A 23,689-nucleotide genomic window follows, 5' to 3' on the forward strand; every position below is an offset into this window, starting at 1 on the left:
GCCCCTGTACCAATCGCTGGGAGTGTGTGTCTCTGCTCCCTGCACTGCACACTGCCGTCACTAGCAGGAGCTGTGCTGCCCCTCCCCCACACAGATCGGAGTGTGCAGGGGAAAGTCTGCCGGCTGCTGTAAACAGAGCTTTCACCACAGCCAGACAGGACACAGCCAAATGTAAGTACATTTTTTGGGTAAAATATGTATATTTAATGTGTGTATATTTGTGTAAAGTGTCTGATATACTGTGTGAGTCCTGTATATTTGTAGATAGGTGTGTGTGTATGTATATGAATGTATGTGTGTAAATGTATGTTATATGTATTAGGCCTGGTTCACATCTTCCCTTTTAGGGAAGTCCACTGTGGGGAATAATACAGTATGCAGGGGCCACTATGGGGCATAATACTGTGTGCAGGGGTCACTATGGCACATAATATTGTGTGCAGGGGCCACTCTGGGGTATAATACTGTGTGCAGGGGGCACTATGGGGAATACTACTGTGTGCAGGGGCCACTGTGGGGTATAATACTGTGTGCAGGGGTCACTATGGGGCATAATACTGTGTGCAGGGACCACTATGGGGTATAATACTGTGTGCAGGGGCCACTGTGGGGTATAATACTGTGTGCAGGGGTCACTATGGGGCATAATACTGTGTGCAGGGGCCACTGTGGGGTATAATACTGTGTGCAGGGGCCACTGTGGGGTATAATACTGTGTGCAGGGGCCACTGTGGGATATAATACTGTGTGCAGGGGCCACTATGGGGGATAATACTGTGTGCAGGGGCCACTATGGGACATAATACTGTGTGCAGGGGCCACTATGGGGCATAATACTGTGTACAGAGGCCACTGAGGGACATAATACTGTGTACAGGGGCCATTATGGGGCATAATACTGTGTTCAGGGGCCACTATGGGGCATAATACTGTGTACAGAGGCCACTATGGGGCATAATACTGTGCAGGGGCCACTATGGGGGATAATACTGTGTGCAGGGGCCACTAAGGATTAGGCCCTACTGAGCAAAACACAGTTAACGCTGGGTTCACGCCAGCGTCTGGTCTCCATTCTGAGGTTTCCATCTTCTGCATGTAGAAGACGGAAACCTATCGGTTCGAGTCCGGCCGTGAGCGACGGTGAGTGTTTTATGCTCTCTACGGCAAAACCGTTTTTTTTTAAACCAGACACAAAGTCCTGCATGTCCGACTCTGTGTCTGGTTAAAAAAAGAAACGTTTCGCCGCGGTGAGCACAAAACGCTCACAGGAGCTTACGGACGCACACTTCATTTGAATGGGTTTGAAAAATGCCTGCAGGGCAGAGACCCCGGGCGCAGATGTGAACGAGCCCTTAAAAACACTTTCTATTTTTTTAAGCACACTGCCGATCGGGGTGTGCAGGGGGAAGTCTGCCTGTCCCAGTGTGTCCCAGTGTCTCCCAGTGCGGTTCCAGTCCGGCATGTAACTACCAGCAGAATTGCAGGACCAGAGCACTGGGAACAGATGAGTGCGGGGTTTTTTTTATGTGTACTTTGTTTTTCACCTCCCAGGACTAATTATAAACCAAAAAAAATAAATTATGCTGGACAACCTCTTTAAAGTGTGGGTCATTTTGGGGGAAAATTAAAGGGGTTGTCCAAGCATAATTTTCTATGGTTTATCGTCAGAATAGGCTATAAATGCCTGATCTGTAGGGGGCCCACACCCAGGCCTCAGACCGATCAGCTGTATGGAGCCACTTCTGGTACCAGTCCTGTACACAATACGGGGCCAGAAGCAGAAAGCTCTGTCCACTGTATATCAGCCGGCACCTTCTCTGCATCTCGGCACTTATTGAAGTCAGTGGGAGCTGAGCTGCAGTGAATCTGCCAGGCAACTATACAGTGGATGAAGCTTTCTGCTCCCAGTCCTGTGTCGTGTACAAAACGAGCGCGGAAATGGAAACCTCTGTGGAGTTTCTGCAAAAAGCGCTGCAGGAAAAACTGATGTGTCGGCGCCGGGGGTTTTCCCGCAGCGTTTTTTTTGCTGTGGGACGCTGTGTTAGGCCTTATCCTTATAGTGTGGTGTGCAGTATGTTGAGATGGTAAAGAGGAGCTCTCACCTCCTGGGGCAGGTGCGGTTTAATACACTGCTAGAGAGCTGACAGTGCGATGATTTCAGCGCACTTTCAGCTTTCCCATTCTATGCCCCCGGTGAGGAGCTATCAGTCCGTAGCTCTTCACTGTCAGAAAGGCGTTTCTGACAGTCAGTCCGGAACGCCCTTCCTCACAGCAGCGCCTATACCACTGTACTGTGAGAGCGCTATAGGCGCTCAGCGTCATCACTGGCTCGTAAGCAACGACCCCTCTCACAGTACAGCGCTATAGACGCTACCGTAAGGAAGGGCGTTCCTGACTGACTGTCATAACGCCCTTCTGACGATGAAGATCTACGGTACCGGCACAGAACGTGAAAGCCAATAGTGCGCTGAATTCAGGGCACTCTTGGCTTTCTAGCGGTGTATTAAACCTCATGTGCCCCAGATCGTGATAGGTCTTCTTTAAGGATTAGGCACAACAGCGAGATGCAGCTAAAAAAACATTGTGGGAAAAAATTGCAGTGAATCTCAATATATTTTTTTCTACAGTGTTTTTCATTGAGCTTTTGTCCCCAGCACTCCATTGTCCCCGCCTGTGTCTGTTAGATACAGGATTTCCAGAAATGAGACCTAATTGGTTTCAGTGGTCCCATGAGGTGCAGGACTCCCAGCATGGAGGCACCGGCGCGAGACTGAATGGACACTGGCAGCGGACAACGGAGCAGCAGGAACAGGTGAAGGCACTTTTTATTTTTTATTTTACACCTCCCTCCCAGCACATGGGTCGCTCCAATTCCTGGACAAATCTTTAAAGGGTTTATCCATCTTTGTAATATTGATGGTCTGTCCTTGGGATAGACCATCAATATTACATCTGTGATGACACAACAGCCTGGACCTCTGCAGATCAGCTGTTCCAGGACAGCGCAGCTATAGGTAATTCTAACATTTCTAGGAGCTGCGCTGTTCACTTTCCATACAGTATGTAGCAATAGGTTTAGGTAGTGCAGTGTTGCACATCGTATGGCGGGAAAGCAGCATGGCTCCTGATATGTTATTACCTTCAACCGCCCTGTCTTGGTATCGCTGGTTTGCAGGGATCCTGATGGTGGGCCCCTAGAAATAATTCCACTGGTGGGCCCTAGACACCCCAGTCCGACACTGGCTATTAAGCCCGATTCTGTCCTTAGCACCATTGGAAAATGGCCTGAGAATATACAACTTTTACTATCAAAAATGGTCCAAAATTTGACTCTGGAGGGACTCCAACCCACAACCTTCAAATCAAGGCTAGTACCTAGCGGCCACGCCCTTGTTGCTTCAAAGCGCTCCTTTGCATTTTGCCAAAAAAGGCAGAGATTTCTTGCCAACGTAAACAACCATCCGCAAGAGGGAAATACCCTTGAATTCAGGTGATGTTAACCTATCTATCTGCAGGGCTGGGTTCTGGAACAGACTCCCTTTAAAATTGGACACAAAGATTGTACTTCAGGTTTGGTCCAAAACTCGACTCTGGTGGGACTCGAACCCACAACCTTTGAATCAATACTCTCTTCTAGAAGGCCAATGCGCTATCCATTGCACCAAAGAGCCTACGTACAACGAGTCTACTAAATCGTTTGTTGAGCTGACATGTGAATGGCTCTTGTGAAAGAATCCTACAAAAACACAACATCTAGCGAGTGATCATTTTCAGGCTAAAGATGAAAGCTCAGCTTTATAATATTGGTGTGGCTCCTTGTTTTCTAGATATTCATAAGAGTCAACTTAACAGCATGCAAAGCACCATTGTCTCATTAATGTACTTTGACCAGTGAGGCCCCAGGACGGGCGGTTTATACCGCAGACCAGTGCTCTCAAAAATTGGCTATGAAGCCCGATTCTGTCCTTAGCACCGTTGGAAAATGGCCTGAGAATATACAACTTTTACTATCAAAAATGGTCCAAAATTTGACTCTGGAGGGACTCCAACCCACAACCTTCAAATCAAGGCTATTACCTAGCGGCCACGCCCTTGTTGCTTCAAAGCGCTCCTTTGCATTTTGCCAAAAAAGGCAGAGATTTCTTGCCAACGGAAACAACCATCCGCAAGAGGGAAATACCCTTGAATTCAGGTGATGTTAACCTATCTATCTGCAGGGCTGGGTTCTGGAACAGACTCCCTTTAAGATTGGACACAAAGATTGTACTTCAGGTTTGGTCCAAAACTTGACTCTGGTGGGACTCGAACCCACAACCTTTGAATCACTACTCTCTTCTAGAAGTCCAATGCGCTATCCATTGCGCCACAGAGCCTACGTACGACAAGTCTACTAAATTGTTTGTTGAGCTGACATGTGAATGGCTCTTGTGAAAGAATCCTACAAAAACACAACATCTAGCGGGTGATCATTTTCAGGCTAAAGATGAAAGCTCAGCTTTATAATATTGGTGTGGCTCCTTGTTTTCTAGATATTCATAAGAGTCAACTTAATAGCATGCAAAGCACCGTTGTCTCATTAATGTACTTTGACCAGTGAGGCCCCAGGACGGGCGGTTTATACCGCAGACCAGTACTCTCAAACCTTGGCTATGAAGCCCGATTCTGTCCTTAGCACCGTTGGAAAATGGCCTGAGAATATACAACTTTTACTATCAAAAATGGTCCAAAATTTGACTCTGGAGGGACTCCAACCCACAACCTTCAAATCAAGGCTATTACCTAGCGGCCACGCCCCTGTTGCTTCAAAGCGCTCCTTTGCATTTTGCCAAAAAAGGCAGAGATTTCTTGCCAACGGAACAACTATCCGCAAGAGGGAAATACCGTTGAATTCAGGTGATGTTAACCTATCTATCTGCAGGGCTTGGTTCTGGGACAGACTCCCTTTAAGATTGGACACAAAGATTGTACTTCAGGTTTGGTCCAAAACTCGACTCTGGTGGGACTCGAACCCACAACCTTTGAATCACCACTCTCTTCTAGAAGTCCAATGCGCTATCCATTGCGCCACAGAGCCTACGTACGACAAGTCTACTAAATTGTTTGTTGAGCTGACATGTGAATGGCTCTTGTGAAAGAATCCTACAAAAACACAACATCTAGCGGGTGATCATTTTCAGGCTAAAGATGAAAGCTCAGCTTTATAATATTGGTGTGGCTCCTTGTTTTCTAGATATTCATAAGAGTCAACTTAACAGCATACAAAGCACCGTTGTCTCATTAATGTACTTTGACCAGTGAGGCCCCAGGATGGTCGGTTTATACCGCAGACCAGTGCTCTCAAACCTTGGCTATGAAGCCCGATTCTGTCCTTAGCACCGTTGGAAAATGGCCTGAGAATATACAAATTTTACTATCAAAAATGGTCCAAAATTTGACTCTGGAGGGACTCCAACCCACAACCTTCAAATCAAGGCTATTACCTAGCGGCCACGCCCTTTTTGCTTCAAAGCACTCCTTTGCATTTTGCCAAAAAAGGCATAGATTTCTTGCCAACGGAAACAACCATCTGCAAGAGGGAAATACCCTTGAATTCAGGTGATGTTAACCTATCTATCTGCAGGGCTGGGTTCTGGAACAGACTCCCTTTAAGATTGGACACAAAGATTGTACTTCAGGTTTGGTCCAAAACTCGACTCTGGTGGGACTCGAACCCACAACCTTTGAATCAATACTCTCTTCTAGAAGTCCAATGCGCTATCCATTGCGCCACAGAGCCTACGTACAATGAGTCTACTAAATCGTTTGTTGAGCTGACATGTGAATGGCTCTTGTGAAAGAATCCTACAAAAACACAACATCTAGCGGGTGATCATTGTCAGGCTAAAGATGAAAGCTCAGCTTTATAATATTGGTGTGGCTCCTTGTTTTCTAGATATTCATAAGAGTCAACTTAACAGCATGCAAAGCACCATTGTCTCATTAATGTACTTTGACCAGTGAGGCCCCAGGACGGGCGGTTTATACCGCAGACCAGTGCTCTCAAAAATTGGCTATGAAGCCCGATTCTGTCCTTAGCACCGTTGGAAAATGGCCTGAGAATATACAACTTTTACTATCAAAAATGGTCCAAAATTTGACTCTGGAGGGACTCCAACCCACAACCTTCAAATCAAGGCTATTACCTAGCGGCCACGCCCTTGTTGCTTCAAAGCGCTCCTTTGCATTTTGCCAAAAAAGGCAGAGATTTCTTGCCAACGGAAACAACCATCCGCAAGAGGGAAATACCCTTGAATTCAGGTGATGTTAACCTATCTATCTGCAGGGCTGGGTTCTGGAACAGACTCCCTTTAAGATTGGACACAAAGATTGTACTTCAGGTTTGGTCCAAAACTTGACTCTGGTGGGACTCGAACCCACAACCTTTGAATCACTACTCTCTTCTAGAAGTCCAATGCGCTATCCATTGCGCCACAGAGCCTACGTACGACAAGTCTACTAAATTGTTTGTTGAGCTGACATGTGAATGGCTCTTGTGAAAGAATCCTACAAAAACACAACATCTAGCGGGTGATCATTTTCAGGCTAAAGATGAAAGCTCAGCTTTATAATATTGGTGTGGCTCCTTGTTTTCTAGATATTCATAAGAGTCAACTTAACAGCATGCAAAGCACCGTTGTCTCATTAATGTACTTTGACCAGTGAGGCCCCAGGACGGGCGGTTTATACCGCAGACCAGTGCTCTCAAAAATTGGCTATGAAGCCCGATTCTGTCCTTAGCACCGTTGGAAAATGGCCTGAGAATATACAACTTTTACTATCAAAAATGGTCCAAAATTTGACTCTGGAGGGACTCCAACCCACAACCTTCAAATCAAGGCTATTACCTAGCGGCCACGCCCTTGTTGCTTCAAAGCGCTCCTTTGCATTTTGCCAAAAAAGGCAGAGATTTCTTGCCAACGGAAACAACTATCCGCAAGAGGGAAATACCGTTGAATTCAGTTGATGTTAACCTATCTATCTGCAGGGCTGGGTTCTGGAACAGACTCCCTTTAAGATTGGACACAAAGATTGTACTTCAGGTTTGGTCCAAAACTCGACTCTGGTGGGACTCGAACCCACAACCTTTGAATCACTACTCTCCTCTAGAAGTCCAATGCGCTATCCATTGCGCCACAGATCCTACGTACAATGAGTCTACTAAATCGTTTGTTGAGCTGACATGTGAATGGCTCTTGTGAAAGAATCCTACAAAAACACAACATCTAGCGAGTGATCATTTTCAGGCTAAAGATGAAAGCTCAGCTTTATAATATTGGTGTGGCTCCTTGTTTTCTAGATATTCATAAGAGTCAACTTAATAGCATGCAAAGCACCGTTGTCTCATTAATGTACTTTGACCAGTGAGGCCCCAGGACGGGCGGTTTATACCGCAGACCAGTGCTCTCAAACCTTGGCTATGAAGCCCGATTCTGTCCTTAGCACCGTTGGAAAATGGCCTGAGAATATACAACTTTTACTATCAAAAATGGTCCAAAATTTGACTCTGGAGGGACTCCAACCCACAACCTTCAAATCAAGGCTATTACCTAGCGGCCACGCCCCTGTTGCTTCAAAGCGCTCCTTTGCATTTTGCCAAAAAAGGCAGAGATTTCTTGCCAACGGAAACAACTATCCGCAAGAGGGAAATACCGTTGAATTCAGGTGATGTTAACCTATCTATCTGCAGGGCTTGGTTCTGGGACAGACTCCCTTTAAGATTGGACACAAAGATTGTACTTCAGGTTTGGTCCAAAACTCGACTCTGGTGGGACTCGAACCCACAACCTTTGAATCACCACTCTCTTCTAGAAGTCCAATGCGCTATCCATTGCGCCACAGAGCCTACGTACGACAAGTCTACTAAATTGTTTGTTGAGCTGACATGTGAATGGCTCTTGTGAAAGAATCCTACAAAAACACAACATCTAGCGGGTGATCATTTTCAGGCTAAAGATGAAAGCTCAGCTTTATAATATTGGTGTGGCTCCTTGTTTTCTAGATATTCATAAGAGTCAACTTAACAGCATACAAAGCACCGTTGTCTCATTAATGTACTTTGACCAGTGAGGCCCCAGGATGGTCGGTTTATACCGCAGACCAGTGCTCTCAAACCTTGGCTATGAAGCCCGATTCTGTCCTTAGCACCGTTGGAAAATGGCCTGAGAATATACAAATTTTACTATCAAAAATGGTCCAAAATTTGACTCTGGAGGGACTCCAACCCACAACCTTCAAATCAAGGCTATTACCTAGCGGCCACGCCCTTTTTGCTTCAAAGCACTCCTTTGCATTTTGCCAAAAAAGGCATAGATTTCTTGCCAACGGAAACAACCATCTGCAAGAGGGAAATACCCTTGAATTCAGGTGATGTTAACCTATCTATCTGCAGGGCTGGGTTCTGGAACAGACTCCCTTTAAGATTGGACACAAAGATTGTACTTCAGGTTTGGTCCAAAACTCGACTCTGGTGGGACTCGAACCCACAACCTTTGAAGCAATACTCTCTTCTAGAAGTCCAATGCGCTATCCATTGCGCCACAGAGCCTACGTACAATGAGTCTACTAAATCGTTTGTTGAGCTGACATGTGAATGGCTCTTGTGAAAGAATCCTACAAAAACACAACATCTAGCTGGTGATCATTTTCAGGCTAAAGATGAAAGCTCAGCTTTATAATATTGGTGTGGCTCCTTGTTTTCTAGATATTCATAAGAGTCAACTTAACAGCATACAAAGCACCGTTGTCTCATTAATGTACTTTGACCAGTGAGGCCCCAGGATGGTCGGTTTATACCGCAGACCAGTGCTCTCAAACCTTGGCTATGAAGCCCGATTCTGTCCTTAGCACCGTTGGAAAATGGCCTGAGAATATACAACTTTTACTATCAAAAATGGTCCAAAATTTGACTCTGGAGGGACTCCAACCCACAACCTTCAAATCAAGGCTATTACCTAGCGGCCACGCCCTTGTTGCTTCAAAGCGCTCCTTTGCATTTTGCCAAAAAAGGCAGAGATTTCTTGCCAACGGAAACAACTATCCGCAAGAGGGAAATACCCTTGAATTCAGGTGATGTTAACCTATCTATCTGCAGGGCTGGGTTCTGGAACAGACTCCCTTTAAGATTGGACACAAAGATTGTACTTCCTGTTTGGTCAAAAACTCGACTCTGGTGGGACTCGAACCCACAACCTTTGAATCAATACTCTCTTCTAGAAGTCCAATGCGCTATCCATTGCGCCAAAGAGCCTACATACAACGAGTCTACTAAATCGTTTGTTGAGCTGACATGTGAATGGCTCTTGTGAAAGAATCCTACAAAAACACAACATCTAGCGAGTGATCATTTTCAGGCTAAAGATGAAAGCTCAGCTTTATAATATTGGTGTGGCTCCTTGTTTTCTAGATATTCATAAGAGTGAACTTAACAGCATGCAAAGAACCGTTGTCTCATTAATGTACTTTGACCAGTGAGGCCCCAGGACGGGCGGTTTATACCGCAGACCAGTGCTCTCAAACCTTGGCTATGAAGCCCGATTCTGTCCTTAGCACCGTTGGAAAATGGCCTGAGAATATACAACTTTTACTATCAAAAATGGTCCAAAATTTGACTCTGGAGTGACTCCAACCCACAACCTTCAAATCAAGGCTATTACCTAGCGGCCACGCCCTTGTTGCTTCAAAGCGCTCCTTTGCATTTTGCCAAAAAAGGCAGAGATTTCTTGCCAACGGAAACAACCATCCGCAAGAGGGAAATACCCTTGAATTCAGGTGATGTTAACCTATCTATCTGCAGGGCTTGGTTCTGGGACAGACTCCCTTTAAGATTGGACACAAAGATTGTACTTCAGGTTTGGTCCAAAACTCGACTCTGGTGGGACTCGAACCCACAACCTTTGAATCACCAATCTCTTCTAGAAGTCCAATGCGCTATCCATTGCGCCACAGAGCCTACGTACGACAAGTCTACTAAATTGTTTGTTGAGCTGACATGTGAATGGCTCTTGTGAAAGAATCCTACAAAAACACAACATCTAGCGGGTGATCATTTTCAGGCTAAAGATGAAAGCTCAGCTTTATAATATTGGTGTGGCTCCTTGTTTTCTAGATATTCATAAGAGTCAACTTAACAGCATACAAAGCACCGTTGTCTCATTAATGTACTTTGACCAGTGAGGCCCCAGGATGGTCGGTTTATACCGCAGACCAGTGCTCTCAAACCTTGGCTATGAAGCCCGATTCTGTCCTTAGCACCGTTGGAAAATGGCCTGAGAATATACAACTTTTACTATCAAAAATGGTCCAAAATTTGACTCTGGAGGGACTCCAACCCACAACCTTCAAATCAAGGCTATTACCTAGCGGCCACGCCCTTGTTGCTTCAAAGCGCTCCTTTGCATTTTGCCAAAAAAGGCAGAGATTTCTTGCCAACGTAAACAACCATCCGCAAGAGGGAAATACCCTTGAATTCAGGTGATGTTAACCTATCTATCTGCAGGGCTGGGTTCTGGAACAGACTCCCTTTAAAATTGGACACAAAGATTGTACTTCAGGTTTGGTCCAAAACTCGACTCTGGTGGGACTCGAACCCACAACCTTTGAATCAATACTCTCTTCTAGAAGGCCAATGCGCTATCCATTGCACCAAAGAGCCTACGTACAACGAGTCTACTAAATCGTTTGTTGAGCTGACATGTGAATGGCTCTTGTGAAAGAATCCTACAAAAACACAACATCTAGCGAGTGATCATTTTCAGGCTAAAGATGAAAGCTCAGCTTTATAATATTGGTGTGGCTCCTTGTTTTCTAGATATTCATAAGAGTCAACTTAACAGCATGCAAAGCACCATTGTCTCATTAATGTACTTTGACCAGTGAGGCCCCAGGACGGGCGGTTTATACCGCAGACCAGTGCTCTCAAAAATTGGCTATGAAGCCCGATTCTGTCCTTAGCACCGTTGGAAAATGGCCTGAGAATATACAACTTTTACTATCAAAAATGGTCCAAAATTTGACTCTGGAGGGACTCCAACCCACAACCTTCAAATCAAGGCTATTACCTAGCGGCCACGCCCTTGTTGCTTCAAAGCGCTCCTTTGCATTTTGCCAAAAAAGGCAGAGATTTCTTGCCAACGGAAACAACTATCCGCAAGAGGGAAATACCGTTGAATTCAGGTGATGTTAACCTATCTATCTGCAGGGCTGGGTTCTGGAACAGACTCCCTTTAAGATTGGACACAAAGATTGTACTTCAGGTTTGGTCCAAAACTCGACTCTGGTGGGACTCGAACCCACAACCTTTGAATCACTACTCTCCTCTAGAAGTCCAATGCGCTATCCATTGCGCCACAGATCCTACGTACAATGAGTCTACTAAATCGTTTGTTGAGCTGACATGTGAATGGCTCTTGTGAAAGAATCCTACAAAAACACAACATCTAGCGAGTGATCATTTTCAGGCTAAAGATGAAAGCTCAGCTTTATAATATTGGTGTGGCTCCTTGTTTTCTAGATATTCATAAGAGTCAACTTAATAGCATGCAAAGCACCGTTGTCTCATTAATGTACTTTGACCAGTGAGGCCCCAGGACGGGCGGTTTATACCGCAGACCAGTGCTCTCAAACCTTGGCTATGAAGCCCGATTCTGTCCTTAGCACCGTTGGAAAATGGCCTGAGAATATACAACTTTTACTATCAAAAATGGTCCAAAATTTGACTCTGGAGGGACTCCAACCCACAACCTTCAAATCAAGGCTATTACCTAGCGTCCACGCCCCTGTTGCTTCAAAGCGCTCCTTTGCATTTTGCCAAAAAAGGCAGAGATTTCTTGCCAACGGAAACAACTATCCGCAAGAGGGAAATACCGTTGAATTCAGGTGATGTTAACCTATCTATCTGCAGGGCTTGGTTCTGGGACAGACTCCCTTTAAGATTGGACACAAAGATTGTACTTCAGGTTTGGTCCAAAACTCGACTCTGGTGGGACTCGAACCCACAACCTTTGAATCACCACTCTCTTCTAGAAGTCCAATGCGCTATCCATTGCGCCACAGAGCCTACGTACGACAAGTCTACTAAATTGTTTGTTGAGCTGACATGTGAATGGCTCTTGTGAAAGAATCCTACAAAAACACAACATCTAGCGGGTGATCATTTTCAGGCTAAAGATGAAAGCTCAGCTTTATAATATTGGTGTGGCTCCTTGTTTTCTAGATATTCATAAGAGTCAACTTAACAGCATACAAAGCACCGTTGTCTCATTAATGTACTTTGACCAGTGAGGCCCCAGGATGGTCGGTTTATACCGCAGACCAGTGCTCTCAAACCTTGGCTATGAAGCCCGATTCTGTCCTTAGCACCGTTGGAAAATGGCCTGAGAATATACAACTTTTACTATCAAAAATGGTCCAAAATTTGACTCTGGAGGGACTCCAACCCACAACCTTCAAATCAAGGCTATTACCTAGCGGCCACGCCCTTGTTGCTTCAAAGCGCTCCTTTGCATTTTGCCAAAAAAGGCAGAGATTTCTTGCCAACGGAAACAACTATCCGCAAGAGGGAAATACCCTTGAATTCAGGTGATGTTAACCTATCTATCTGCAGGGCTGGGTTCTGGAACAGACTCCCTTTAAGATTGGACACAAAGATTGTACTTCCTGTTTGGTCAAAAACTCGACTCTGGTGGGACTCGAACCCACAACCTTTGAATCAATACTCTCTTCTAGAAGTCCAATGCGCTATCCATTGCGCCAAAGAGCCTACATACAACGAGTCTACTAAATCGTTTGTTGAGCTGACATGTGAATGGCTCTTGTGAAAGAATCCTACAAAAACACAACATCTAGCGAGTGATCATTTTCAGGCTAAAGATGAAAGCTCAGCTTTATAATATTGGTGTGGCTCCTTGTTTTCTAGATATTCATAAGAGTCAACTTAACAGCATGCAAAGAACCGTTGTCTCATTAATGTACTTTGACCAGTGAGGCCCCAGGACGGGCGGTTTATACCGCAGACCAGTGCTCTCAAACCTTGGCTATGAAGCCCGATTCTGTCCTTAGCACCGTTGGAAAATGGCCTGAGAATATACAACTTTTACTATCAAAAATGGTCCAAAATTTGACTCTGGAGGGACTCCAACCCACAACCTTCAAATCAAGGCTATTACCTAGCGGCCACGCCCTTGTTGCTTCAAAGCGCTCCTTTGCATTTTGCCAAAAAAGGCAGAGATTTCTTGCCAACGGAAACAACCATCTGCAAGAGGGAAATACCCTTGAATTCAGGTGATGTTAACCTATCTATCTGCAGGGCTGGGTTCTGGAACAGACTCCCTTTAAGATTGGACACAAAGATTGTACTTCAGGTTTGGTCCAAAACTTGACTCTGGTGGGACTCGAACCCACAACCTTTGAATCAATACTCTCTTCTAGAAATCCAATGCGCTATCCATTGCGCCACAGAGCCTACGTACAATGAGTCTACTAAATCGTTTGTTGAGCTGACATGTGAATGGCTCTTGTGAAAGAATCCTACAAAAACACAACATCTAGCTGGTGATCATTTTCAGGCTAAAGATGAAAGCTCAGCTTTATAATATTGGTGTGGCTCCTTGTTTTCTAGATATTCATAAGAGTCAACTTAACAGCATGCAAAGCACCGTTGTCTCATTAATGTACTTTGACCAGTGAGGCCCCAGGACGGGCGGTTTATACCACAGACCAGTGCTCTCAAACCTTGGCTATGAAGCCCGATTCTGTCCTTAGCACCGTTGGAAAATGGCCTGAGAATATACAACTTTTACTATCAAAAATGGTCCAAAATTTGACTCTGGAGGGACTCCAACCCACAACCTTCAAATCAAGGCTATTACCTAGCGGCCACGCCCTTGTTGCTTGAAAGCGCTCCTTTGCATTTTGCCAAAAAAGGCAGAGATTTCTTGCCAACGGAAACAACCATCCGCAAGAGGGAAATACCCTTGAATTCAGGTGATGTTAACCTATCTATCTGCAGGGCTGGGTTCTGGAACAGACTCCCTTTAAGATTGGACACAAAGTTTGTACTTCAGGTTTGGTCCAAAACTCGACTCTGGTGGGACTCAAACCCACAACCTTTGAATCACTACTCTCTTCTAGAAGTCCAATGCGCTATCCATTGCGCCACAGAGCATACGTACAATGAGTCTACTAAATCGTTTGTTGAGCTGACATGTGAATGGCTCTTGTGAAAGAATCCTACAAAAACACAACATCTAGCTGGTGATCATTTTCAGGCTAAAGATGAAAGCTCAGCTTTATAATATTGGTGTGGCTCCTTGTTTTCTAGATATTCATAAGAGTCAACTTAACAGCATGCAAAGCACCGTTGTCTCATTAATGTACTTTGACCAGTGAGGCCCCAGGACGGGCGGTTTATACCGCAGACCAGTGCTCTCAAACCTTGGCTATTAAGCCCGATTCTGTCCTTAGCACCGTTGGAAAATGGCCTGAGAATATACAACTTTTACTATCAAAAATGGTCCAAAATTTGACTCTGGAGGGACTCCAACCCACAACCTTCAAATCAAGGCTATTACCTAGCGGCCACGCCCTTGTTGCTTCAAAGCGCCCCTTTGCATTTTGCCAAAAAAGGCAGAGATTTCTTGCCAACGGAAACAACCACACGCAAGAGAAAATCACCCATGAATTCAGGTGATGTTAACCTATCTATCTGCAGGGCTGGGTTCTGGAACAGACTCCCTTTAAGATTGGACACAAAGATTCTACTTCAGGTTTGGTCCAAAACTCGACTCTGGTGGGACTCGAACCCACAACCTTCGAATAACTACTCTCTTGTAGAAGTCCAATGCGCTATCCATTGCGCCGCAGAGGTTACCTACAATGAGTCTACTAAATCGTTTGTTGAGCTGACATGTGAATGGCTCTTGTGAAAGAATCCTACAAAAACACATCTAGCGGGTGATCATTTTAAGGCTAAAGACGTAAGCTCAGCTTTATAATATTGGTGTGGCTCTTTGTTTTCTAGATATTTATAAGAGTCAACTTAACAGCATGCAAATCACCGTAGTCTCATTACTGTGCTTTGACCAGTGAGGCCCCAGGACGGGCGGTTTATACCGCAGACCAGTGCTCTCAAACCTTGGCTATGAAGCCCGATTCTGTCCTTAGCACCGTTGGAAAATGGCCTGAGAATATACAACTTTTACTATCAAAAATGGTCCAAAATTTGACTCTGGAGGGACTCCAACCCACAACCTTCAAATCAAGGCTATTACCTAGCGGCCACGCCCTTGTTGCTTCAAAGCGCTCCTTTGCATTTTGCCAAAAAAGGCAGAGATTTCTTGCCAACGGAAACAACTATCCGCAAGAGGGAAATACCCTTGAATTCAGGTGATGTTAACCTATCTATCTGCAGGGCTGGGTTCTGGAACAGACTCCCTTTAAGATTGGACACAAAGATTGTACTTCCGGTTTGGTCCAAAACTCGACTCTGGTGGGACTCGAACCCACAACCTTTGAATCAATACTCTCTTCTAGAAGTCCAATGCGCTATCCATTGCGCCAAAGAGCCTACGTACAACGAGTCTACTAAATCGTTTGTTGAGCTGACATGTGAATGGCTCTTGTGAAAGAATCCCACAAAAACACAACATCTAGCGAGTGATTATTTTCAGGCTAAAGATGAAAGCTCAGCTTTATAATATTGGTGTGGCTCCTTGTTTTCTAGATATTCATAAGAGTCAACTTAACAGCATGCAAAGCACCGTTGTCTCATTACTGTACTTTGACCAGTGAGGCCCCAGGACGGGCGGTTTATACCGCAGACCAGTGCTCTCAAAAATTGGCTATGAAGCCCGATTCTGTCCTTAGCACCGTTGGAAAATGGCCTGAGAATATACAACTTTTACTATCAAAAATGGTCCAAAATTTGACTCTGGAGGGACTCCAACCCACAACCTTCAAATCAAGGCTATTACCTAGCGGCCACGCCCTTGTTGCTTCAAAGTGCTCCTTTGCATTTTGCCAAAAAAGGCAGAGATTTCTTGCCAACGGAAACAACCATCCGCAAGAGGGAAATACCCTTGAATTCAGGTGATGTTAACCTATCAATCTTCAGGGCTGGGTTCTGGAACAGACTCCCTTTAAGATTGGACACAAAGATTGTACTTCAGGTTTGGTCCAAAACTCGACTCTGGTGGGACTCGAACCCACAACCTTTGAATCACTACTCTCTTCTAGAAGTCCAATGCGCTATCCATTGCGCCACAGAGCCTACGTACGACAAGTCTACTAAATTGTTTGTTGAGCTGACATGTGAATGGCTCTTGTGAAAGAATCCTACAAAAACACAACATCTAGCGGGTGATCATTTTCAGGCTAAAGATGAAAGCTCAGCTTTATAATATTGGTGTGGCTCTGTGTTTTCTAGATATTCATAGGAGTCAACTTAACAGCATGCAAAGCACCATTGTCTCATTAATGTACTTTGACCAGTGAGGCCCCAGGACAGGCGGTTTATACCACAGACCAGTGCTCTCAAACCTTGGCTATGAAGCCCGATTCTGTCCTTAGCACCGTTGGAAAATGGCCTGAGAATATACAACTTTTACTATCAAAAATGGTCCAAAATTTGACTCTGGAGTGACTCCAACCCACAACCTTCAAATCAAGGCTATTACCTAGCGGCCACGCCCTTGTTGCTTCAAAGCGCTCCTTTGCATTTTGCCAAAAAAGGCAGAGATTTCTTGCCAACGGAAACAACCATCCGCAAGAGGGAAATACCCTTGAATTCAGGTGATGTTAACCTATCTATCTGCAGGGCTGGGTTCTGGAACAAACTCCCTTTAAGATTGGACACAAAGATTGTACTTCAGGTTTGGTCCAAAACTCGACTCTGGTGGGACTCGAACCCACAACCTTTGAATCACTACTCTCTTCTAGAAGTCCAATGCGCTATCCATTGCGCCACAGAGCCTACATACGACAAGTCTACTAAATTGTTTGTTGAGCTGACATGTGAATGGCTCTTGTGAAAGAATCCTACAAAAACACAACATCTAGCGGGTGATCATTTTCAGGCTAAAGATGAAAGCTCAGCTTCATAATATTGGTGTGGCTCCTTGTTTTCTAGATATTCATAAGAGTCAACTTAACAGCATGCAAAGCACCGTTGTCTCATTAATGTACTTTGACCAGTGAGGCCCCAGGACAGGCGGTTTATACCACAGACCAGTGCTCTCAAACCTTGGCTATGAAGCCCGATTCTGTCCTTAGCACCGTTGGAAAATGGCCTGAGAATATACAACTTTTACTATCAAAAATGGTCCAAAATTTGACTCTGGAGAGACTCCAACCCACAACCTTCAAATCAAGGCTATTACCTAGCAGCCACGCCCTTGTTGCTTCAAAGCGCTCCTTTTCATTTTGCCAAAAAAGACAGAGATTTCTTGCCAATGGAAACAACTATCCGCAAGAGGGAAATACCGTTGAATTCAGGTGATGTTAACCTATCTATCTGCAGGGCTGGGTTCTGGAACAGACTCCCTTTAAGATTGGACACAAAGATTGTACTTCAGGTTTGGTCCAAAACTCGACTCTGGTGGGACTCGAACCCACAACCTTTGAATCAATACTCTCTTCTAGAAGTCCAATGCGCTATCCATTGCGCCAAAGAGCCTATGTACAATGTGTCTACTAAATCGTTTGTTGAGCTGACATGTGAATGGCTCTTGTGAAAGAATCCTACAAAAACACAACATCTAGCGAGTGATCATTTTCAGGCTAAAGATGAAAGCTCAGCTTTATAATATTGGTGTGGCTCCTTGTTTTCTAGATATTCATAAGAGTCAACTTAACAGCATGCAAAGCACCGTTGTCTCATTAATGTACTTTGACCAGTGAGGCCCCAGGACGGGCGGTTTATACCGCAGACCAGTGCTCTCAAACCTTGGCTATGAAGCCCGATTCTGTCCTTAGCACTGTTGGAAAATGGCCTGAGAATATACAACTTTTACTATCAAAAATGGTCCAAAATTTGACTCTGGAGGGACTCCAACCCACAACCTTCAAATCAAGGCTATTACCTAGCGGCCACGCCCTTGTTGCTTCAAAGCGCTCCTTTGCATTTTGCCAAAAAAGGCAGAGATTTCTTTCCAACAGAAACAACCATCCGCAAGAGGGAAATACCCTTGAATTCAGGTGATGTTAACCTATCTATCTGCAGGGCTGGGTTCTGGAACAGACTCCCTTTAAGATTGGACACAAAGATTGTACTTCAGGTTTGGTCCAAAACTCGACTCTGTTGGGACTCGAACCCACAACCTTTGAATCAACACTCTTTTCTAGAAGTCCAATGCGCTATCCATTGCGCCAAAGAGCCTACGTACAACGAGTCTACTAAATCGTTTGTTGAGCTGACATGTGAATGGCTCTTGTGAAAGAATCCTACAAAAACACAACATCTAGCGAGTGATCATTTTCAGGCTAAAGATGAAAGCTCAGCTTTATAATATTGGTGTGGCTCCTTGTTTTCTAGATATTCATAAGAGTCAACTTAACAGCATGCAAAGCACCGTTGTCTCATTAATGTACTTTGACCAGTGAGGCCCCAGGACGGGCGGTTTATACCGCAGACCAGTGCTCACAAACCTTGGCTATGAAGCCCGATTCTGTCCTTAGCACCGTTGGAAAATGGCCTGAGAATATACAACTTTTACTATCAAAAATGGTCCAAAATTTGACTCTGGAGGGACTCCAACCCACAACCTTCAAATCAAGGCTATTACCTAGCGGCCACGCCCTTCGTTCTTCAAAGCGCTCCTTTGCATTTTGCCAAAAAAGGCAGAGATTTCTTGCCAACGGAAACAACCATCTGCAAGAGGGAAATACCCTTGAATTCAGGTGATGTTAACCTATCTATCTGCAGGGCTGGGTTCTGGAACAGACTCCCTTTAAGATTGGACACAAAGATTGTACTTCAGGTTTGGTCCAAAACTCGACTCTGGTGGGACTCGAACCCACAACCTTTGAATCACTACTCTCTTCTAGAAATCCAATGCGCTATCCATTGCGCCACAGAGCCTACGTATGACAAGTCTACTAAATTGTTTGTTGAGCTGACATGTGAATGGCTCTTGTGAAAGAATCCTACAAAAACACAACATCTAGCGAGTGATCATTTTCAGGCTAAAGATGAAAGCTCAGCTTTATAATATTGGTGTGGCTCCTTGTTTTCTAGATATTCATAAGAGTCAACTTAACAGCATGCAAAGCACCGTTGTCTCATTAATGTACTTTGACCAGTGAGGCCCCAGGACGGGCGGTTTATACCGCAGACCAGTGCTCTCAAACCTTGGCTATGAAGCCCGATTCTGTCCTTAGCACTGTTGGAAAATGGCCTGAGAATATACAACTTTTACTATCAAAAATGGTCCAAAATTTGACTCTGGAGGGACTCCAACCCACAACCTTCAAATCAAGGCTATTACCTAGCGGCCACGCCCTTGTTGCTTCAAAGCGCTCCTTTGCATTTTGCCAAAAAAGGCAGAGATTTCTTGCCAACAGAAACAACCATCCGCAAGAGGGAATTACCCTTGAATTCAGGTGATGTTAACCTATCTATCTGCAGGGCTGGGTTCTGGAACAGACTCCCTTTAAGATTGGACACAAAGATTGTACTTCAGGTTTGGTCCAAAACTCGACTCTGTTGGGACTCGAACCCACAACCTTTGAATCAACACTCTTTTCTTGAAGTCCAATGCGCTATCCATTGCGCCAAAGAGCCTACGTACAACGAGTCTACTAAATCGTTTGTTGAGCTGACATGTGAATGGCTCTTGTGAAAGAATCCTACAAAAACACAACATCTAGCGAGTGATCATTTTCAGGCTAAAGATGAAAGCTCAGCTTTATAATATTGGTGTGGCTCCTTGTTTTCTAGATATTCATAAGAGTCAACTTAACAGCATGCAAAGCACCGTTGTCTCATTAATGTACTTTGACCAGTGAGGCCCCAGGACGGGCGGTTTATACCGCAGACCAGTGCTCACAAACCTTGGCTATGAAGCCCGATTCTGTCCTTAGCACCGTTGGAAAATGGCCTGAGAATATACAACTTTTACTATCAAAAATGGTCCAAAATTTGACTCTGGAGGGACTCCAACCCACAACCTTCAAATCAAGGCTATTACCTAGCGGCCACGCCCTTTGTTCTTCAAAGCGCTCCTTTGCATTTTGCCAAAAAAGGCAGAGATTTCTTGCCAACGGAAACAACCATCTGCAAGAGGGAAATACCCTTGAATTCAGGTGATGTTAACCTATCTATCTGCAGGGCTGGGTTCTGGAACAGACTCCCTTTAAGATTGGACACAAAGATTGTACTTCAGGTTTGGTCCAAAACTCGACTCTGGTGGGACTCGAACCCACAACCTTTGAATCACTACTCTCTTCTAGAAATCCAATGCGCTATCCATTGCGCCACAGAGCCTACGTATGACAAGTCTACTAAATTGTTTGTTGAGCTGACATGTGAATGGCTCTTGTGAAAGAATCCTACAAAAACACAACATCTAGCGGGTGATCATTTTCAGGCTAAAGATGAAAGCTCAGCTTTATAATATTGGTGTGGCTCCTTGTTTTCTAGATATTCATAAGAGTCAACTTAACAGCATGCAAAGCACCGTTGTCTCATTAATGTACTTTGACCAGTGAGGCCCCAGGACGGGCGGTTTATACCGCAGACCAGTGCTCACAAACCTTGGCTATGAAGCCCGATTCTGTCCTTAGCACCGTTGGAAAATGGCCTGAGAATATACAACTTTTACTATCAAAAATGGTCCAAAATTTGACTCTGAAGGGACTCCAAACCACAACCTTCAAATCAAGGCTATTACCTAGCGGCCACGCCCTTGTTGCTTCAAAGCGCTCCTTTGCATTTTGCCAAAAAAGGCAGAGATTTCTTGCCAACGGAAACAACCATCCGCAAGAGGGAAATACCCTTGAATTCAGGTGATGTTAACCTATCTATCTGCAGGGCTGGGTTCCGGAACAGACTCCCTTTAAGATTGGACACAAAGATTGTACTTCAGGTTTGGTCCAAAACTCGACTCTGGTGGGACTCGAACCCACAACCTTTGAATCACTACTCTCTTCTAGAAGTCCAATGCGCTATCCATTGTGCCACAGAGCATACGTACAATGAGTCTACTAAATTGTTTGTTGAGCTGACATGTGAATGGCTCTTGTGAAAGAATCCTACAAAAACACAACATCTAGCTGGTGATCATTTTCAGGCTAAAGATGAAAGCTCAGCTTTATAATATTGGTGTTTCTCCTTGTTTTCTAGATATTCATAAGAGTCAACTTAACAGCATGCAAAGCACCGTTGTCTCATTAATGTACTTTGACCAGTGAGTCCCCAGGACGGGCGGTTTATACCGCAGACCAGTGCTCTCAAACCTTGGCTATGAAGCCCAATTCTGTCCTTAGCACCGTTGGAAAATGGCCTGAGAATATACAACTTTTACTATCAAAAATGGTCCAAAATTTGACTCTGGAGGGACTCCAACCCACAACCTTCAAATCAAGGCTATTACCTAGCGGCCACGCCCTTGTTGCTTCAAAGCGCCCCTTTGCATTTTGCCAAAAAAGGCAGAGATTTCTTGCCAACGGAAACAACCACCCGCAAGAGGGAATCACCCATGAATTCAGGTGATGTTAACCTATCTATCTGCAGGGCTGGGTTCTGGAACAGACTCCCTTTAAGATTGGACACAAAGATTCTACTTCAGGTTTGGTCCAAAAATCGACTCTGGTGGGACTCGAACCCACAACCTTCGAATAACTACTCTCTTGTAGAAGTCCAATGCGCTATCCATTGCGCCGCAGAGGTTACCTACAATGAGTCTACTAAATCGTTTGTTGAGCTGACATGTGAATGGCTCTTGTGAAAGAATCCTACAAAAACACATCTAGCGGGTGATCATTTTAAGGCTAAAGACGTAAGCTCAGCTTTATAATATTGGTGTGGCTCTTTGTTTTCTAGATATTTATAAGAGTCAACTTAACAGCATGCAAATCACCGTAGTCTCATTACTGTGCTTTGACCAGTGAGGCCCCAGGACGGGCGGTTTATACCGCAGACCAGTGCTCTCAAACCTTGGCTATGAAGCCCGATTCTGTCCTTAGCACCGTTGGAAAATGGCCTGAGAATATACAACTTTTACTATCAAAAATGGTCCAAAATTTGACTCTGGAGGGACTCCAACCCACAACCTTCAAATCAAGGCTATTACCTAGCGGCCACGCCCTTGTTGCTTCAAAGCGCTCCTTTGCATTTTGTCAAAAAAGGCAGAGATTTCTTGCCAACGGAAACAACTATCCGCAAGAGGGAAATACCCTTGAATTCAGGTGATGTTAACCTATCTATCTGCAGGGCTGGGTTCTGGAACAGACTCCCTTTAAGATTGGACACAAAGATTGTACTTCAGGTTTGGTCCAAAACTTGACTCTGGTGGGACTTGAACCCACAACCTTTGAATCAATACTCTCTTCTAGAAGTCCAATGCGCTATCCATTGCGCCAAAGAGCCTACGTACAATGTGTCTACTAAATCGTTTGTTGAGCTGACATGTGAATGGCTCTTGTGAAAGAATCCTACAAAAACACAACATCTAGCGAGTGATCATTTTCAGGCTAAAGATGAAAGCTCAGCTTTATAATATTGGTGTGGCTCCTTGTTTTCTAGATATTCATACGAGTCAACTTAACAGCATGCAAAGCACCGTTGTCTCATTAATGTACTTTGACCAGTGAGGCCCCAGGACGGGCGGTTTATACCGCAGACCAGTGCTCTCAAACCTTGGCTATGAAGCCCGATTCTGTCCTTAGCACCGTTGGAAAATGGCCTGAGAATATACAACTTTTACTATCAAAAATGGTCCAAAATTTGACTCTGGAGGGACTCCAACCCACAACCTTCAAATCAAGGCTATTACCTAGCGGCCACGCCCTTGTTGCTTCAAAGCGCTCCTTTGCATTTTGTCAAAAAAGGCAGAGATTTCTTGCCAACGGAAACAACTATCCGCAAGAGGGAAATACCCTTGAATTCAGGTGATGTTAACCTATCTATCTGCAGGGCTGGGTTCTGGAACAGACTCCCTTTAAGATTGGACACAAAGATTGTACTTCAGGTTTGGTCCAAAACTCGACTCTGGTGGGACTCGAACCCACAACCTTTGAATCAATACTCTCTTCTAGAAGTCCAATGCGCTATCCATTGCGCCAAAGAGCCTACGTACAATGTGTCTACTAAATCGTTTGTTGAGCTGACATGTGAATGGCTCTTGTGAAAGAATCCTACAAAAACACAACATCTAGCGAGTGATCATTTTCAGGCTAAAGATGAAAGCTCAGCTTTATAATATTGGTGTGGCTCCTTGTTTTCTAGATATTCATAAGAGTCAACTTAACAGCATGCAAAGCACCGTTGTCTCATTAATGTACTTTGACCAGTGAGGCCCCAGGACGGGCGGTTTATACCGCAGACCAGTGCTCTCAAACCTTGGCTATGAAGCCCAATTCTGTCCTTAGCACCGTTGGAAAATGGCCTGAGAATATACAACTTTTACTATCAAAAATGGTCCAAAATTTGACTCTGGAG

General features: G+C 44.6%; 23 non-coding genes across 23 annotated transcripts; all 23 read right to left on the reverse strand.

Annotated features, from left to right (window-relative positions):
- Positions 1-4,287: 4,287 nt before the first annotated feature.
- On the reverse strand, positions 4,288-4,373 carry TRNAR-UCU (transfer RNA arginine (anticodon UCU)). Its single transcript is given in 2 exon segments — positions 4,288-4,323; positions 4,337-4,373. It is a non-coding gene; the product is annotated as a tRNA-Arg (tRNA).
- Positions 4,374-4,988: 615 nt separating this feature from the next.
- Positions 4,989-5,074, reverse strand: TRNAR-UCU (transfer RNA arginine (anticodon UCU)). Its single transcript is given in 2 exon segments — positions 4,989-5,024; positions 5,038-5,074. It is a non-coding gene; the product is annotated as a tRNA-Arg (tRNA).
- A 616-nt stretch (positions 5,075-5,690) lies between these two features.
- Positions 5,691-5,776, reverse strand: TRNAR-UCU (transfer RNA arginine (anticodon UCU)). Its single transcript is given in 2 exon segments — positions 5,691-5,726; positions 5,740-5,776. It is a non-coding gene; the product is annotated as a tRNA-Arg (tRNA).
- A 616-nt stretch (positions 5,777-6,392) lies between these two features.
- On the reverse strand, positions 6,393-6,478 carry TRNAR-UCU (transfer RNA arginine (anticodon UCU)). Its single transcript is given in 2 exon segments — positions 6,393-6,428; positions 6,442-6,478. It is a non-coding gene; the product is annotated as a tRNA-Arg (tRNA).
- Positions 6,479-7,094: 616 nt separating this feature from the next.
- TRNAR-UCU (transfer RNA arginine (anticodon UCU)) lies at positions 7,095-7,180 on the reverse strand. Its single transcript is given in 2 exon segments — positions 7,095-7,130; positions 7,144-7,180. It is a non-coding gene; the product is annotated as a tRNA-Arg (tRNA).
- Positions 7,181-7,796: 616 nt separating this feature from the next.
- On the reverse strand, positions 7,797-7,882 carry TRNAR-UCU (transfer RNA arginine (anticodon UCU)). Its single transcript is given in 2 exon segments — positions 7,797-7,832; positions 7,846-7,882. It is a non-coding gene; the product is annotated as a tRNA-Arg (tRNA).
- A 616-nt stretch (positions 7,883-8,498) lies between these two features.
- Positions 8,499-8,584, reverse strand: TRNAR-UCU (transfer RNA arginine (anticodon UCU)). The gene is given in 2 exon segments: positions 8,499-8,534; positions 8,548-8,584. It is a non-coding gene; the product is annotated as a tRNA-Arg (tRNA).
- A 616-nt stretch (positions 8,585-9,200) lies between these two features.
- Positions 9,201-9,286, reverse strand: TRNAR-UCU (transfer RNA arginine (anticodon UCU)). The gene is given in 2 exon segments: positions 9,201-9,236; positions 9,250-9,286. It is a non-coding gene; the product is annotated as a tRNA-Arg (tRNA).
- A 616-nt stretch (positions 9,287-9,902) lies between these two features.
- TRNAR-UCU (transfer RNA arginine (anticodon UCU)) lies at positions 9,903-9,988 on the reverse strand. Its single transcript is given in 2 exon segments — positions 9,903-9,938; positions 9,952-9,988. It is a non-coding gene; the product is annotated as a tRNA-Arg (tRNA).
- A 1,318-nt stretch (positions 9,989-11,306) lies between these two features.
- On the reverse strand, positions 11,307-11,392 carry TRNAR-UCU (transfer RNA arginine (anticodon UCU)). The gene is given in 2 exon segments: positions 11,307-11,342; positions 11,356-11,392. It is a non-coding gene; the product is annotated as a tRNA-Arg (tRNA).
- A 616-nt stretch (positions 11,393-12,008) lies between these two features.
- TRNAR-UCU (transfer RNA arginine (anticodon UCU)) lies at positions 12,009-12,094 on the reverse strand. The gene is given in 2 exon segments: positions 12,009-12,044; positions 12,058-12,094. It is a non-coding gene; the product is annotated as a tRNA-Arg (tRNA).
- Positions 12,095-12,710: 616 nt separating this feature from the next.
- On the reverse strand, positions 12,711-12,796 carry TRNAR-UCU (transfer RNA arginine (anticodon UCU)). The gene is given in 2 exon segments: positions 12,711-12,746; positions 12,760-12,796. It is a non-coding gene; the product is annotated as a tRNA-Arg (tRNA).
- A 616-nt stretch (positions 12,797-13,412) lies between these two features.
- TRNAR-UCU (transfer RNA arginine (anticodon UCU)) lies at positions 13,413-13,498 on the reverse strand. Its single transcript is given in 2 exon segments — positions 13,413-13,448; positions 13,462-13,498. It is a non-coding gene; the product is annotated as a tRNA-Arg (tRNA).
- Positions 13,499-14,114: 616 nt separating this feature from the next.
- On the reverse strand, positions 14,115-14,200 carry TRNAR-UCU (transfer RNA arginine (anticodon UCU)). Its single transcript is given in 2 exon segments — positions 14,115-14,150; positions 14,164-14,200. It is a non-coding gene; the product is annotated as a tRNA-Arg (tRNA).
- A 1,315-nt stretch (positions 14,201-15,515) lies between these two features.
- Positions 15,516-15,601, reverse strand: TRNAR-UCU (transfer RNA arginine (anticodon UCU)). Its single transcript is given in 2 exon segments — positions 15,516-15,551; positions 15,565-15,601. It is a non-coding gene; the product is annotated as a tRNA-Arg (tRNA).
- Positions 15,602-16,217: 616 nt separating this feature from the next.
- On the reverse strand, positions 16,218-16,303 carry TRNAR-UCU (transfer RNA arginine (anticodon UCU)). The gene is given in 2 exon segments: positions 16,218-16,253; positions 16,267-16,303. It is a non-coding gene; the product is annotated as a tRNA-Arg (tRNA).
- Positions 16,304-16,919: 616 nt separating this feature from the next.
- On the reverse strand, positions 16,920-17,005 carry TRNAR-UCU (transfer RNA arginine (anticodon UCU)). The gene is given in 2 exon segments: positions 16,920-16,955; positions 16,969-17,005. It is a non-coding gene; the product is annotated as a tRNA-Arg (tRNA).
- A 616-nt stretch (positions 17,006-17,621) lies between these two features.
- Positions 17,622-17,707, reverse strand: TRNAR-UCU (transfer RNA arginine (anticodon UCU)). Its single transcript is given in 2 exon segments — positions 17,622-17,657; positions 17,671-17,707. It is a non-coding gene; the product is annotated as a tRNA-Arg (tRNA).
- Positions 17,708-19,025: 1,318 nt separating this feature from the next.
- Positions 19,026-19,111, reverse strand: TRNAR-UCU (transfer RNA arginine (anticodon UCU)). The gene is given in 2 exon segments: positions 19,026-19,061; positions 19,075-19,111. It is a non-coding gene; the product is annotated as a tRNA-Arg (tRNA).
- A 1,318-nt stretch (positions 19,112-20,429) lies between these two features.
- Positions 20,430-20,515, reverse strand: TRNAR-UCU (transfer RNA arginine (anticodon UCU)). The gene is given in 2 exon segments: positions 20,430-20,465; positions 20,479-20,515. It is a non-coding gene; the product is annotated as a tRNA-Arg (tRNA).
- A 616-nt stretch (positions 20,516-21,131) lies between these two features.
- TRNAR-UCU (transfer RNA arginine (anticodon UCU)) lies at positions 21,132-21,217 on the reverse strand. Its single transcript is given in 2 exon segments — positions 21,132-21,167; positions 21,181-21,217. It is a non-coding gene; the product is annotated as a tRNA-Arg (tRNA).
- A 1,315-nt stretch (positions 21,218-22,532) lies between these two features.
- Positions 22,533-22,618, reverse strand: TRNAR-UCU (transfer RNA arginine (anticodon UCU)). Its single transcript is given in 2 exon segments — positions 22,533-22,568; positions 22,582-22,618. It is a non-coding gene; the product is annotated as a tRNA-Arg (tRNA).
- A 616-nt stretch (positions 22,619-23,234) lies between these two features.
- TRNAR-UCU (transfer RNA arginine (anticodon UCU)) lies at positions 23,235-23,320 on the reverse strand. The gene is given in 2 exon segments: positions 23,235-23,270; positions 23,284-23,320. It is a non-coding gene; the product is annotated as a tRNA-Arg (tRNA).
- Positions 23,321-23,689: the final 369 nt, after the last annotated feature.

The sequence above is a fragment of the Leptodactylus fuscus genome, chromosome 3 (assembly GCF_031893055.1).
Source record: "Leptodactylus fuscus isolate aLepFus1 chromosome 3, aLepFus1.hap2, whole genome shotgun sequence".
Taxonomy (NCBI): Eukaryota; Metazoa; Chordata; class Amphibia; order Anura; family Leptodactylidae; genus Leptodactylus; species Leptodactylus fuscus.